Consider the following 12,694-nt stretch of genomic DNA (forward strand, 5'->3'; position numbering starts at 1 on the left):
CAGGTTAACAGGGTTACAGCAGGTTAACAGGGTTACAGCAGGTTAACAGGGTTACAGCAGGTTAACAGGGTTACAGCAGGTTAACAGGGTTACAGCAGGTTAACAGGGTTACAGCAGGTTAACAGGGTTACAGCAGGTTAACAGCAGGTTAACAGGGTTACAGCAGGTTAACAGGGTTACAGCAGGTTAACAGGGTTACAGCAGGTTAACAGGGTTACAGCAGGTTAACAGGGTTACAGCAGGTTAACAGGGTTACAGCAGGTTAACAGGGTTACAGCAGGTTAACAGGGTTACAGCAGGTTGACAGGGTTACAGCAGGTTAACAGGGTTACAGCAGGTTAACAGGGTTACAGCAGGTTGACAGGGTTACAGCAGGTTAACAGGGTTACAGCAGGTTAACAGGGTTACAGCAGGTTAACAGGGTTACAGCAGGTTAACAGGGTTACAGCAGGTTAACAGGGTTACAGCAGGTTAACAGGTTAACAGGGTTACAGCAGGTTAACAGGGTTACAGCAGGTTAACAGGGTTACAGCAGGTTAACAGGGTTACAGCAGGTTAACAGGGTTACAGCAGGTTAACAGGGTTTGGTAAGAGGCTATTGGACTATTGGCCCTAATTGAATCCCCCAAACATCAACAGTGTAAATTGAAATATTGTGTTTATTTAATTGAATGCCCACCTTCTCGGTGATAAGCCTATATTAAATAACATGAATAGCCTACATTACACTAGTCCTATATTATATAACATGAATACCTACATTACACTAGTTCTATATTATATAACATGAATAGCCTACATTACACTAGTCCTATATTATATAACATGAATAGCCTACATTACACTAGTCCTATATTATATAACATGAATAGCCTACATTACACTAGTCCTATATTATATAACATGAATAGCCTACATTACACTAGTTCTATATTATATAACATGAATAGCCAACATTACACTAGTCCTATATTATATAACATGAATAGCCTACATTACACTAGTCCTATATTATATAACATGAATAGCCTACATTACACTAGTCCTATATTATATAACATGAATAGCCTACATTACACTAGTCCTATATTATATAACATGAATAGCCTACATTACACTAGTCCTATATTATATAACATGAATAGCCTACATTACAGTAGTCCTATATTATATAACATGAATAGCCTACATTACACTAGTCCTATATTATATAACATGAATAGCCTACATTACACTAGTCCTATATTATATAACATGAATAGCCTACATTACACTAGTCCTATATTATATAACATGAATAGCCTACATTACACTAGTCCTATATTATATAACATGAATAGCCTACATTACACTAGTCCTATATTATATAACATGAATAGCCTACATTATACTAGTCCTATATTATATAACATGAATAGCCTACATTACAGTAGTCCTATATTATATAACATGAATAGCCTACATTACACTAGTCCTATATTATATAACATGAATAGCCTACCTATATTATATAACATGAATAGCCTACATTACAGTAGTCTGTGCTCTTCTTTTGAGGGATGTTGAGGAAAAATGTATCATATTTCTTTCTTTATTTCACGGAACATCCCTGTGTAATCGGCCGGTGTGTAGCTGGTGTGGAGGAGTCAGGCGTAGGACAGCAGAGGTGAGTAATGATCGTACTTTACTCAAGAATTCAAATATATACACAACACAATAAACTAGCCCACAAATACGGACCGTATACATACAAACAATCACTCACAAATACAACACGGGGAACAGAGGGTTAAATAATAAACACGTAATTGGTTGAGTGAAGCCAGGTGTGATAATACAAAGACGGGAACAAATGGAAAATGAAAAGTGGATCGGCGGGTGGCTAGAAAGCCGGTGACGTCGACCGCCGAACGTCGCCCGAACAAGGAGAGAGACCGACTTCGGCGGAAGTCGTGACACCCTGGGTATTAATTAGAAAAGGGTTTTTGAAGACAACATTGGATCAGATTATCCACTCCTCCATAATCTCACTTGAAGGCTTCATCTACAGAGTTTCTCTGTCTATCATAATAGTTAGTTCATTTCAGTAGTCTGCCGTTATGTTCTGGATTAGATTCTAAAGGGATGAAGAGGGATTTCCTGTCATAAAATCCACCCTGTCGCTGGAACTGCCCGTTAAGCCCCATCTTGATGTCTATCATAGTGTTTAAAAAGGACACAATCATTTTGAGAGTAACCCTCTAAAAAGTACTTCATAAACCATTTTAATTTCTGGGAATGTATTCCTTCACACGGTAAATTTGGGGAAAAGGGGCTGAACGGAACCAAAGCAAAGAAAGTAAATGTCAAAGCCCCCCTCTCCTATCTAACCTGCCTTCCCACTACTTATCTAACTTAGCACCACCTGGTGCCCTAACTAAAATACAGGGGGTGGTCCGCCCAGGTCTTACCTAGTGTGTATAGACAGTAAATACTACAGGTTATGTATGCCCACAGGCCTAAGCACTCCCTAGGTGCCTTCTCCTTCCCCCCCTGGGAACAAAAACAGAATAATACTAACAATTTCAATAATCAAAACACTGCGTCCTATTTACACACACAGGACACACTAATAAGCTCTCTCTCTCTGTGCACCAATCAGCTCTCTCACTCTGTGCAACAATCAACACAGGACCAATCAGCTCTCTCTCTCTGTGCACCAATCAGCTCTCTCACTCTGTGCAACAATCAACACAGGACCAATCAGCTCTCTCTCTCTGTGCAACAATCAACACAGGACGTACCAATCAGCTCTCTCTCTCTGTGCAACAATCAACACAGGACCAATCAGCTCTCTCTCTCTGTGCAACAACCAACACAGGACCAATCAGCTCTCTCTCTCTGTGCAACACTCAACACAGGACGTACCAATCAGCTCTCTCTCTCTGTGCAACAACCAACACAGGACCAATCAGCTCTCTCACTCTGTGCAACAATCAACACAGGACCAATCAGCTCTCTCTCTCTGTGCAACAATCAACACAGGACCAATCAGCTCTCTCTCTCTGTGCAACAACCAACACAGGACCAATCAGCTCTCCCACTCTGTGCAACAATCAACACAGGACCAATCAGCTCTCTCACTCTGTGCAACAATCAACACAGGACTAATCAGCTCTCTCTCTCTGTGCAACAATCAACACAGGACCAATCAGCTCTCTCTCTCTGTGCAACAACCAACACAGGACCAATCAGCTCTCTCACTCTGTGCAACAATCAACACAGGACCAATCAGCTCTCTCTCTCTGTGCAACAATCAACACAGGACCAATCAGCTCTCTCTCTCTGTGCAACAATCAACACAGGACCAATCAGCTCTCTCTCTCTGTGCAACAATCAACACAGGACCAATCAGCTCTCTCTCTCTGTGCAACAATCAACACAGGACCAATCAGCTCTCTCTCTCTGTGCAACAACCAACACAGGACCAATCATCATCTCTTCTCCTAACAAAGGAACACTTTCTTTTCTAGCTTCAGAAGGAGTTGGTCATTGAAGACAGCTGTTTCGGACGAGGGGGCGGGGTCAGCTCCAATCATCAATGGGGCCGACCAATCAGCTGCTTGGGGGAATTTCAGGAAGCCCTCCTGAAACATACACATACAAACAAAACCACAACACAGAAACTGGGGAACGTAACACATATGTATTTGGAAGATAAATGTTTGTTTGTTGGGCTTCAGAAATGTGACAGAAAAAGTGCCTCAGGCCTTGAAAAAGAACAGCTGTAACCGATTGAACGTATAAGGGGACATCGGTGAACAAATGCCGTGGTCAAGGCTACAACCACGCAACGAAATACCGTGGTCAAGGCTACAACCGCACCAGCGCAACGAAATACCGTGGTCAAGGCTACAACCGGGCCAGCGCAACGAAATACCGTGGTCAAGGCTACAACCGCACCAGCGCAACGAAATACCGTGGTCAAGGCTACAACCGCGCCAGCGCAACGAGATGGGCTCAACTCAGCTGTTCAAAAGCAGATAGTTCATTAGGAGTTTTAGCCTAGAAAACGATCTCTATGCAGACGCGACAGTTACAGGGATGGTAAAAAAACAGCTTGATCGCCGTAGCAACACCAGGGAAACTGGGAAGAAGGGAGTGGTGCTTGAAATACAACAGTATTCTGCAACATGTTTAATTGAGCCTCTCATTCTCCTTAATTGCTGGCCTCAACACCTTACCAAAATAGATGACCTGTATAGGAAGCTCTGTGAACAGGTCATCTGGACTGGTTGAAATAGATGACCTGTATAGGAAGCTCTGTGAACAGGTCGTCTGGACTGGTTGAAATAGATGACCTGTATAGGAAGCTCTGTGAACAGGTCATCTGGACTGGTTGAAATAGATGACCTGTATAGGAAGCTCTGTGAACAGGTCATCTGGACTGGTTGAATGAATATGAATGAATCTCTTGATGCTCCTGGACACATCGTCAGTGATGTAACCCGGAGTCATAGGGTGTTTTGGGTCTTACAACATCAGACGCCATCGCCCAGGTGACCCACCCGAGGTGGATCCAGAGACGTCTTGAGGCTTTTTCAGCTGCCTCCATGGTGTTGCTGCTGGCTCTCCTCCTCTTCGCTCCATTGATGCTGTCGGCTCTGTAGAGGGATCGCCCAGTAAAACCCCTGCAGCCTACCTCGATAGGCATACACCTATCCTTCCAACCCTGCTTCCGGCAGTCGATGACCAGTCCCTCGTACTTGGCCGTCTTTCTCCCGTACGGCTCCTCGAGACGATCTTCCGAAGGGACTGTCAGCTCCAGAATAATGATGGTCTTTGAGGACTCTGAGACTAGGGTGATGTCTGTTCTCAGGGTTGTCTTGACAACGTGCTGCGGGAACTTCAGCTGCTTCTCCAGGTCTGCTGTCAGCTGTCAGTCCTGAGCCGTAGCTAGGATCCCTGCTTGCTGTCAGCTGCCAGTCCTGAGCCGTAGCTAGGATCCCTGCTTGTTGTCAGCTGTCAGTCCTGAGCCGTAGCTAGGATCCCTGCTTGCTGTGAGCTGCCAGTCCTGAGCCGTAGCTAGGATCCCTGCTTGTTGTCAGCTGTCAGTCCTGAGCCGTAGCTAGGATCCCTGCTTGCTGTCAGCTGTCAGTCCTGAGCCGTAGCTAGGATCCCTGCTTGCTGTCAGCTGCCAGTCCTGAGCCGTAGCTAGGATCCCTGCTCGCTGTCAGCTGCCAGTCCTGAGCAGTAGCTAGGATCCCTGCTCGCTGTCAGCTGCCAGTCCTGAGCCGTAGCTAGGATCCCTGCTCGCTGTCATCTGCCAGTCCTGAGCCGTAGCTAGGATCCCTGCTCGCTGTCAGCTGCCAGTCCTGAGCCGTAGCTAGGATCCCTGCTTGCTGTCAGCTGCCAGTCCTGAGCCGTAGCTAGGATCCCTGCTTGCTGTCAGCTGCCAGTCCTGAGCCGTAGCTAGGATCCCTGCTTGCTGTCAGCTGCCAGTCCTGAGCAGTAGCTAGGATCCCTGCTTGCTGTCAGCTGCCAGTCCTGAGCCGTAGCTAGGATCCCTGCTTGCTGTCAGCTGCCAGTCCTGAGCCGTAGCTAGGATCCCTGCTTGCTGTCAGCTGCCAGTCCTGAGCCGTAGCTAGGATCCCTGTTTGCTGTCAGCTGCCAGTCCTGAGCAGTAGCTAGGATCCCTGCTTGCTGTCAGCTGCCAGTCCTGAGCCGTAGCTAGGATCCCTGCTTGTTGTCAGCTGCCAGTCCTGAGCAGTAGCTAGGATCCCTGCTTGCTGTCAGCTGCCAGTCCTGAGCCGTAGCTAGGATCCCTGCTTGCTGTCAGCTGCCAGTCCTGAGCCGTAGCTAGGATCCCTGCTTGCTGTCAGCTGCCAGTCCTGAGCCGTAGCTAGGATCCCTGCTTGCTGTCAGCTACCAGTCCTGAGCAGTAGCTAGGATCCCTGCTTGCTGGCAGCTGCCAGTCCTGAGCCGTAGCTAGGATCCCTGCTTGCTGTCAGCTGCCAGTCCTGAGCCGTAGCTAGGATCCCTGCTTGCTGTCAGCTGCCAGTCCTGAGCCGTAGCTAGGATCCCTGTTTGCTGTCAGCTGCCAGTCCTGAGCAGTAGCTAGGATCCCTGCTTGCTGTCAGCTGCCAGTCCTGAGCCGTAGCTAGGATCCCTGCTTGTTGTCAGCTGCCAGTCCTGAGCAGTAGCTAGGATCCCTGCTTGCTGTCAGCTGCCAGTCCTGAGCCGTAGCTAGGATCCCTGCTTGCTGTCAGCTGCCAGTCCTGAGCCGTAGCTAGGATCCCTGCTTGCTGTCAGCTGCCAGTCCTGAGCAGTAGCTAGGATCCCTGCTTGCTGTCAGCTGCCAGTCCTGAGCCGTAGCTAGGATCCCTGCTTGCTGTCAGCTGCCAGTCCTGAGCCGTAGCTTGAATCCCTGCTTGCTGTCAGCTGCCAGTCCTGAGCCGTAGCTAGGATCCCTGCTTGCTGTCAGCTGCCAGTCCTGAGCCGTAGCTAGGATCCCTGCTTGCTGTCAGCTGCCAGTCCTGAGCCGTAGCTAGGATCCCTGCTTGCTGTCAGCTGCCAGTCCTGAGCAGTAGCTAGGATCCCTGCTTGCTGTCAGCTGCCAGTCCTGAGCCGTAGCTAGGATCCCTGCTTGCTGTCAGCTGCCAGTCCTGAGCCGTAGCTAGGATCCCTGCTTGCTGTCAGCTGCCAGTCCTGAGCCGTAGCTAGGATCCCTGTTTGCTGTCAGCTGCCAGTCCTGAGCAGTAGCTAGGATCCCTGCTTGCTGTCAGCTGCCAGTCCTGAGCCGTAGCTAGGATCCCTGCTTGCTGTCAGCTGCCAGTCCTGAGCCGTAGCTAGGATCCCTGCTTGCTGTCAGCTGCCAGTCCTGAGCCGTAGCTAGGATCCCTGCTTGCTGTCAGCTGCCAGTCCTGAGCCGTAGCTAGGATCCCTGCTTGCTGTCAGCTGCCAGTCCTGAGCCGTAGCTAGGATCCCTGCTTGCTGTCAGCTGCCAGTCCTGAGCCGTAGCTAGGATCCCTGCTTGCTGTCAGCTGCCAGTCCTGAGCCGTAGCTAGGATCCCTGCTTGCTGTCAGCTACCAGTCCTGAGCAGTAGCTAGGATCCCTGCTGGTGGTTTGGATTTTGAGCCTGGTTGCTCTCCAGCTCGAATGAAAGTGATCTTCTGAGAGGCCCGACCTCACTTATTCTTGCTGATTCCTGTGCAGATTGCTTCTGAATGGTCTTGAGAACGTGGTAATGGCACCAGCGATAACGACCTCCTCCCAGAGCTTTAGAACAGCAGCTTACGATGTGTTCCAGTGTTCCTCTCTTGGAGCATAGTGGGCATGCAGGAGTTTCCACTTTGCCCCCAGGAGAACAGGTTTCGTGAGCTGGGTAGGACATCATACACCACCTGGACCAGGAACTTAATGCAGTGTGGTGCCGCCTGCCAGAGGTCAGTGCACAAGACTTTCCTGTCCTTTGTGCTCTCACCTCGTCCAGACACCTTGCTGTCTCATTCCCACTGCTCTGCTGGACCTCTCATCTTCCACAGCTGCTCTCACCACCTCCTGACCAAGCTTGTCGGGCACTCCTGACCGGTCAACCGCTCTCAGCCAGTTCTCCAGCTCCTGACAGGTCAACCGCTCTCAGCCAGCTCTCCAGTTCCTGACAGGTCAACCGCTCTCAGCCAGCTCTCCAGTTCCTGACACGTCAACCGCTCTCAGCCAGCTCTCCAGTTCCTGACCGGTCAACCGCTCTCAGCCAGTTCTCCAGCTCCTGACAGGTCATATTCAAATCTGAAATCAGAACAGAATTATAAATCAACAGCTGTTTTAGTTACAGCATCAACCTATTTAGCGAACTTCCTACTGTTCAATGAACTGCAATGCAACTTTCCAGAACTTTCTAATTATAACAATGGGGGAGCACATTCTAAACATGAGACAATGAGTAAACATTGTGTCTGTGGACACAAATCGGCCACCTTGACCACTTTCCCAACAGGCTAGACAACGTACAGCACGTACACTCTTGGTCTACTTCTCCGCTTTTCAAATCTGAAATCAGAACACAATTCTTCTACCAATCCAAAGCGACAGCTGTTTTAGTAAACCACATCAACTACTTTTTGTCTGAACTTTTATAAACAACTGACATTTTGACCACTTTCCCAACAAGTTAGAGAAAAACAACTGACATTTTGACCACTTTCCCAACAAGTTAGAGAAAAACAACTGACATTTTGACCACTTTCCCAACAAGTTAGAGAAAAACAGCGTAGAGGGTATGACATCTTGGTCTGCTACTGAAATCTAAAACCAGAACACCTCTTCCACTACCACAACAATACCTCGCTATGTAAACAACGCTGGTTTACGACCTCTTCCACTACCACAACAATACCTCGCTATGTAAACAACGCTGGTTTACGACCTCTTCCACTACCACAACAATACCTCGCTATGTAAACAACGCTGGTTTACGTGACGAGTTCGCTGTTTACACAAGTTTTAGCTAATAAGATAAAAACATTATGTCAAACTACTTTTGGGTAGCTGAAATCCATGTCTGAAACATTGCTACGTTTCGCCAATAGCAAAGAAAACCGTGTAATCTGCTTGACACAATAATGTTACTGAATTTACAGATCAAAGTTAGCTATGCCGAACTAAAATATAAACACAACATGCAACAATTTCACTGAGTTGACAGTTCATAAAAGGGAATCAGTCAATTGAAATAAATTCATTCGGTTCTAATCTATGGATTTATTTTTTGACCCCTTTTTCTCCCCAATTTCATGGAATCCAATTGGAGTAGGCAAGAGAATGGTCGTGTACAGGCAAAAAGTCAAAACCAGTTCAGAGCCCAGTAGGTACCGAAGGGCAGGCAGGCTCGAGGTCAGGGCAGGCAGAATGGTCAGACAGAAATGGAGTCCAGAAAACAGGCAAAAAAAAACACTGGTTGACTTGACAAACATACAAGACGAAAGCACAGAGAGACAGGAAACACAGGGATAAATACACTGGAGAAAATAAGCAACACCTGGAGGGGGTAGAGACAATCACAAGGACAGGTGAAACAGATCAGGGTGTGACAGTTACAGTCTTGTCTCATCGCTGCAACTCCCGTACGGACTCGGGAGAGGCGAAGGTCGAGAGCCGTGCGTCCCCTGAAGCACAACCCAGCCAAGCCGCACTGCTTCTTGACACAATGTGGCGGGCCGGGCTCAGTGTACCCTAACCCTAACGACTTTGGGCCAATTGTGCGTCGCCCCATGGGTCTCCTGGTCGCGGCCGGCTGCGACAGAGCCTGGACTCGTACCCAGAATCTCTAGTGGCACAGCTAACACAGCGATGCAGTACCTTAGACCACTGCGACAGAGCCTGGACTCGTACCCAGAATCTCTAGTGGCACAGCTAGCACTGCGATGCAGTGCCTTAGAACACTGCCCCACTCGGGAGGCCTAATCTATGGATTTCACATAACTGGGCAGAGGCTCAGCCAGGGGCTCAACAACAGCATTTTTTCCCCACAAAAGGGCTTTATGACAAACAGAAATACTCCTCAGTTTCAGCTCTGGTGGACATTCCTGCAGTCAGCATGCCAACTGCACACTCCCTCAAAACATGAGACATCTGTGGCATTGTGTTGTGTGACAAAACTGCACATTTTAGAGTGGCCTTTTATTGTACCCAGCACAAGGTGCACCTGTGTAATGATCATGCTGTTTAATCAGCGTCTTGATATGCCACACCTGTCAGGTGGATGGATAATCTTGGCAAATGAGAAATGCTCACAAGCAGGGATGTAAACAAATTTCCACACAAAATTTGAGAGAAATGTGCTTTTTATTCGTATGGAACATTTCTGGGATTTTTCATTTCAGCTCATGAAACATGGGACCAACACTTTATATGTTGCGTTTTATATTTTAGTTCAGTATAATTTCCACTTCATATATATCTGATTCATATACTGGCTTGTCTGGCATGATTTATCTCCAGCTTCCCTCTGATTCATACACTGGCTTGTCTGGCATGATTTATATCCAGCTTCCCTCCCCTGGTCTTGTCTGGCATGTTTTATCTCCAGCTTCCCTCGTCTGGTCTTGTCTGGCATGTTTTATCTCCAGCTTCTCTCGTCTGGTCTTGTCTGGCATGTTTTATCTCCAGCTTCCCTCCCCTGGTCTTGTCTGGCATGTTTTATCTCCAGCTTTCCTCCCCTGGTCTTGTCTGGCATGTTTCTATCTCCAGCTTCCTCCCCTGGTCTTGTCTGACATGTTTTATCTCCAGCTTCCCTCCCCTGGTCTTGTCTGGCATGTTTTATCTCCAGCTTCCCTCCCCTGGTCTTGTCTGGCATGTTGTATCTCCAGCTTCCCTCCCCTGGTCTTGTCTGGCATGTTGTATCTCCAGCTTCCCTCCCCTGGTCTTGTCTAATCATATACTTCAAGTAGTCCTCCATTAGGATTCACAGCTCATTACTACACCCTTGTGGTTGGATATACAGTTGAAGTCGGAAGTTTACATACACCTTAGCCAAATACATTTAAACTCAGTTTTTCACAATTCCTGACATTTAATCCTAGTAAAAAATCCCTGTTTTAGGTCAGTTAGGATCACCACTTTATTTTAAGAATGTGAAATGTCAGAATAATAGTAGAGAGAAGGATTTATTTCAACTTTTATTTCTTTCATCACATTCCTAGTGGGTCAGAAGTTTACATAGACTCAATTAGTATTTGGTAGCATTTCCTTTAAATTGTTTAACTTGGGTCAAACATTTCGGGTAGCCTTCCACAAGCTTCCCACAATAAATTGGGTGAATTTTGGCCCATTTTGGTTGCCACCCTCTGGTAGGTTGTAGTAATGCTGTAAAGTTGGTTGCCACCCTCTGGTAGGTTTTAGTAATGCTGTAAAGTTGGTTGCCACACTCTGGTAGGTTGTAGTAATGCTGTAAAGTTGGTTGCCACCCTCTGGTAGGTTGTAGTAATGCTGTAAAGTTGGTTGCCACACTCTGGTAGGTTGTAGTACATTTAGTAATGCTGTAAAGTTGGTTGCCACCCTCTGGTAGGTTGTAGTAATGCTGTAAAGTTGGTTGCCACACTCTGGTAGGTTGTAGTAATGCTGTAAAGTTGGTTGCCACACTCTGGTAGGTTGTAGTAATGCTGTAAAGTTGGTTGCCACACTCTGGTAAGTTGTAGTAATGCTGTAAGGTTGGTTGTCACACTCTGGTAGGTTGTAGTAATGCTGTAAAGTTGGTTGCCACACTCTGGTAGGTTGTAGTAATGCTGTAAAGTTGGTTGCCACACTCTGGTAGGTTGTAGTAATGCTGTAAAGTTGGTTGCCACACTCTGGTAGGTTGTAGTAATGCTGTAAAGTTGGTTGTCACACTCTGGTAGGTTGTAGTAATGCTGTAAAGTTGGTTGCCACACTCTGGTAGGTTGTAGTAATGCTGTAAAGTTGGTTGCCACACTCTGGTAGGTTGTAGTAATGCTGTAAAGTTGGTTGCCACACTCTGGTAGGTTGTAGTAATGCTGTAAAGTTAGTTGCCACACTCTGGTAGGTTGTAGTAATGCTGTAAAGTTGGTTGCCACACTCTGGTAGGTTGTAGTAATGCTGTAAAGTTGGTTGCCACACTCTGGTAGGTTGTAGTAATGCTGTAAAGTTGGTTGCCACCCTCTGGTAGGTTGTAGTAATGCTGTAAAGTTGGTTGCCACACTCTGGTAGGTTGTAGTAATGCTGTAAAGTTGGTTGCCACCCTCTGGTAGGTTGTAGTGATGCTGTAAAGTTGGTTGCCACCCTCTGGTAGGTTGTAGTAATGCTGTAAAGTTGGTTGCCACCCTCTGGTAGGTTGTAGTAATGCTGTAAAGTTGGTTGCCACCCTCTGGTAGGTTGTAGTAATCCTGTAAAGTTGGTTGCCACACTCTGGTAGGTTGTAGTAATGCTGTAAAGTTGGTTGCCACCCTCTGGTAGGTTGTAGTAATGCTGTAAAGTTGGTTGCCATACTCTGGTAGGTTGTAGTAATGCTGTAAAGTTGGTTGCCACCCTCTGGTAGGTTGTAGTAATGCTGTAAAGTTGGTTGCCATACTCTGGTAGGTTGTAGTAATGCTGTAAAGTTGGTTGCCACCCTCTGGTAGGTTGTAGTAATCCTGTAAAGTTGGTTGCCACCCTCTGGTAGGTTGTAGTAATCCTGTAAAGTTGGTTGCCACCCTCTGGTAGGTTGTAGTAATGCTGTAAAGTTGGTTGCCACACTCTGGTAGGTTGTAGTAATGCTGTAAAGTTGGTTGCCACCCTCTGGTAGGTTGTAGTAATGCTGTAAAGTTGGTTGCCACCCTCTGGTAGGTTGTAGTAATGCTGTAAAGTTGGTTGCCATACTCTGGTAGGTTGTAGTAATGCTGTAAAGTTGGTTGCCATACTCTGGTAGGTTGTAGTAATGCTGTAAAGTTGGTTGCCACCCTCTGGTAGGTTGTAGTAATGTTGTAAAGTTGGTTGCCATACTCTGGTAGGTTGTAGTAATGCTGTAAAGTTGGTTGCCACCCTCTGGTAGGTTGTAGTAATCCTGTAAAGTTGGTTGCCACCCTCTGGTAGGTTGTAGTAATCCTGTAAAGTTGGTTGCCACCCTCTGGTAGGTTGTAGTAATGCTGTAAAGTTGGTTGCCACACTCTGGTAGGTTGTAGTAATGCTGTAAAGTTGGTTGCCACCCTCTGGTAGGTTGTTGTA

Source organism: Salvelinus alpinus, chromosome 11 (genome assembly GCF_045679555.1).
Source record: "Salvelinus alpinus chromosome 11, SLU_Salpinus.1, whole genome shotgun sequence".
NCBI classification, from domain to species: Eukaryota; Metazoa; Chordata; class Actinopteri; order Salmoniformes; family Salmonidae; genus Salvelinus; species Salvelinus alpinus.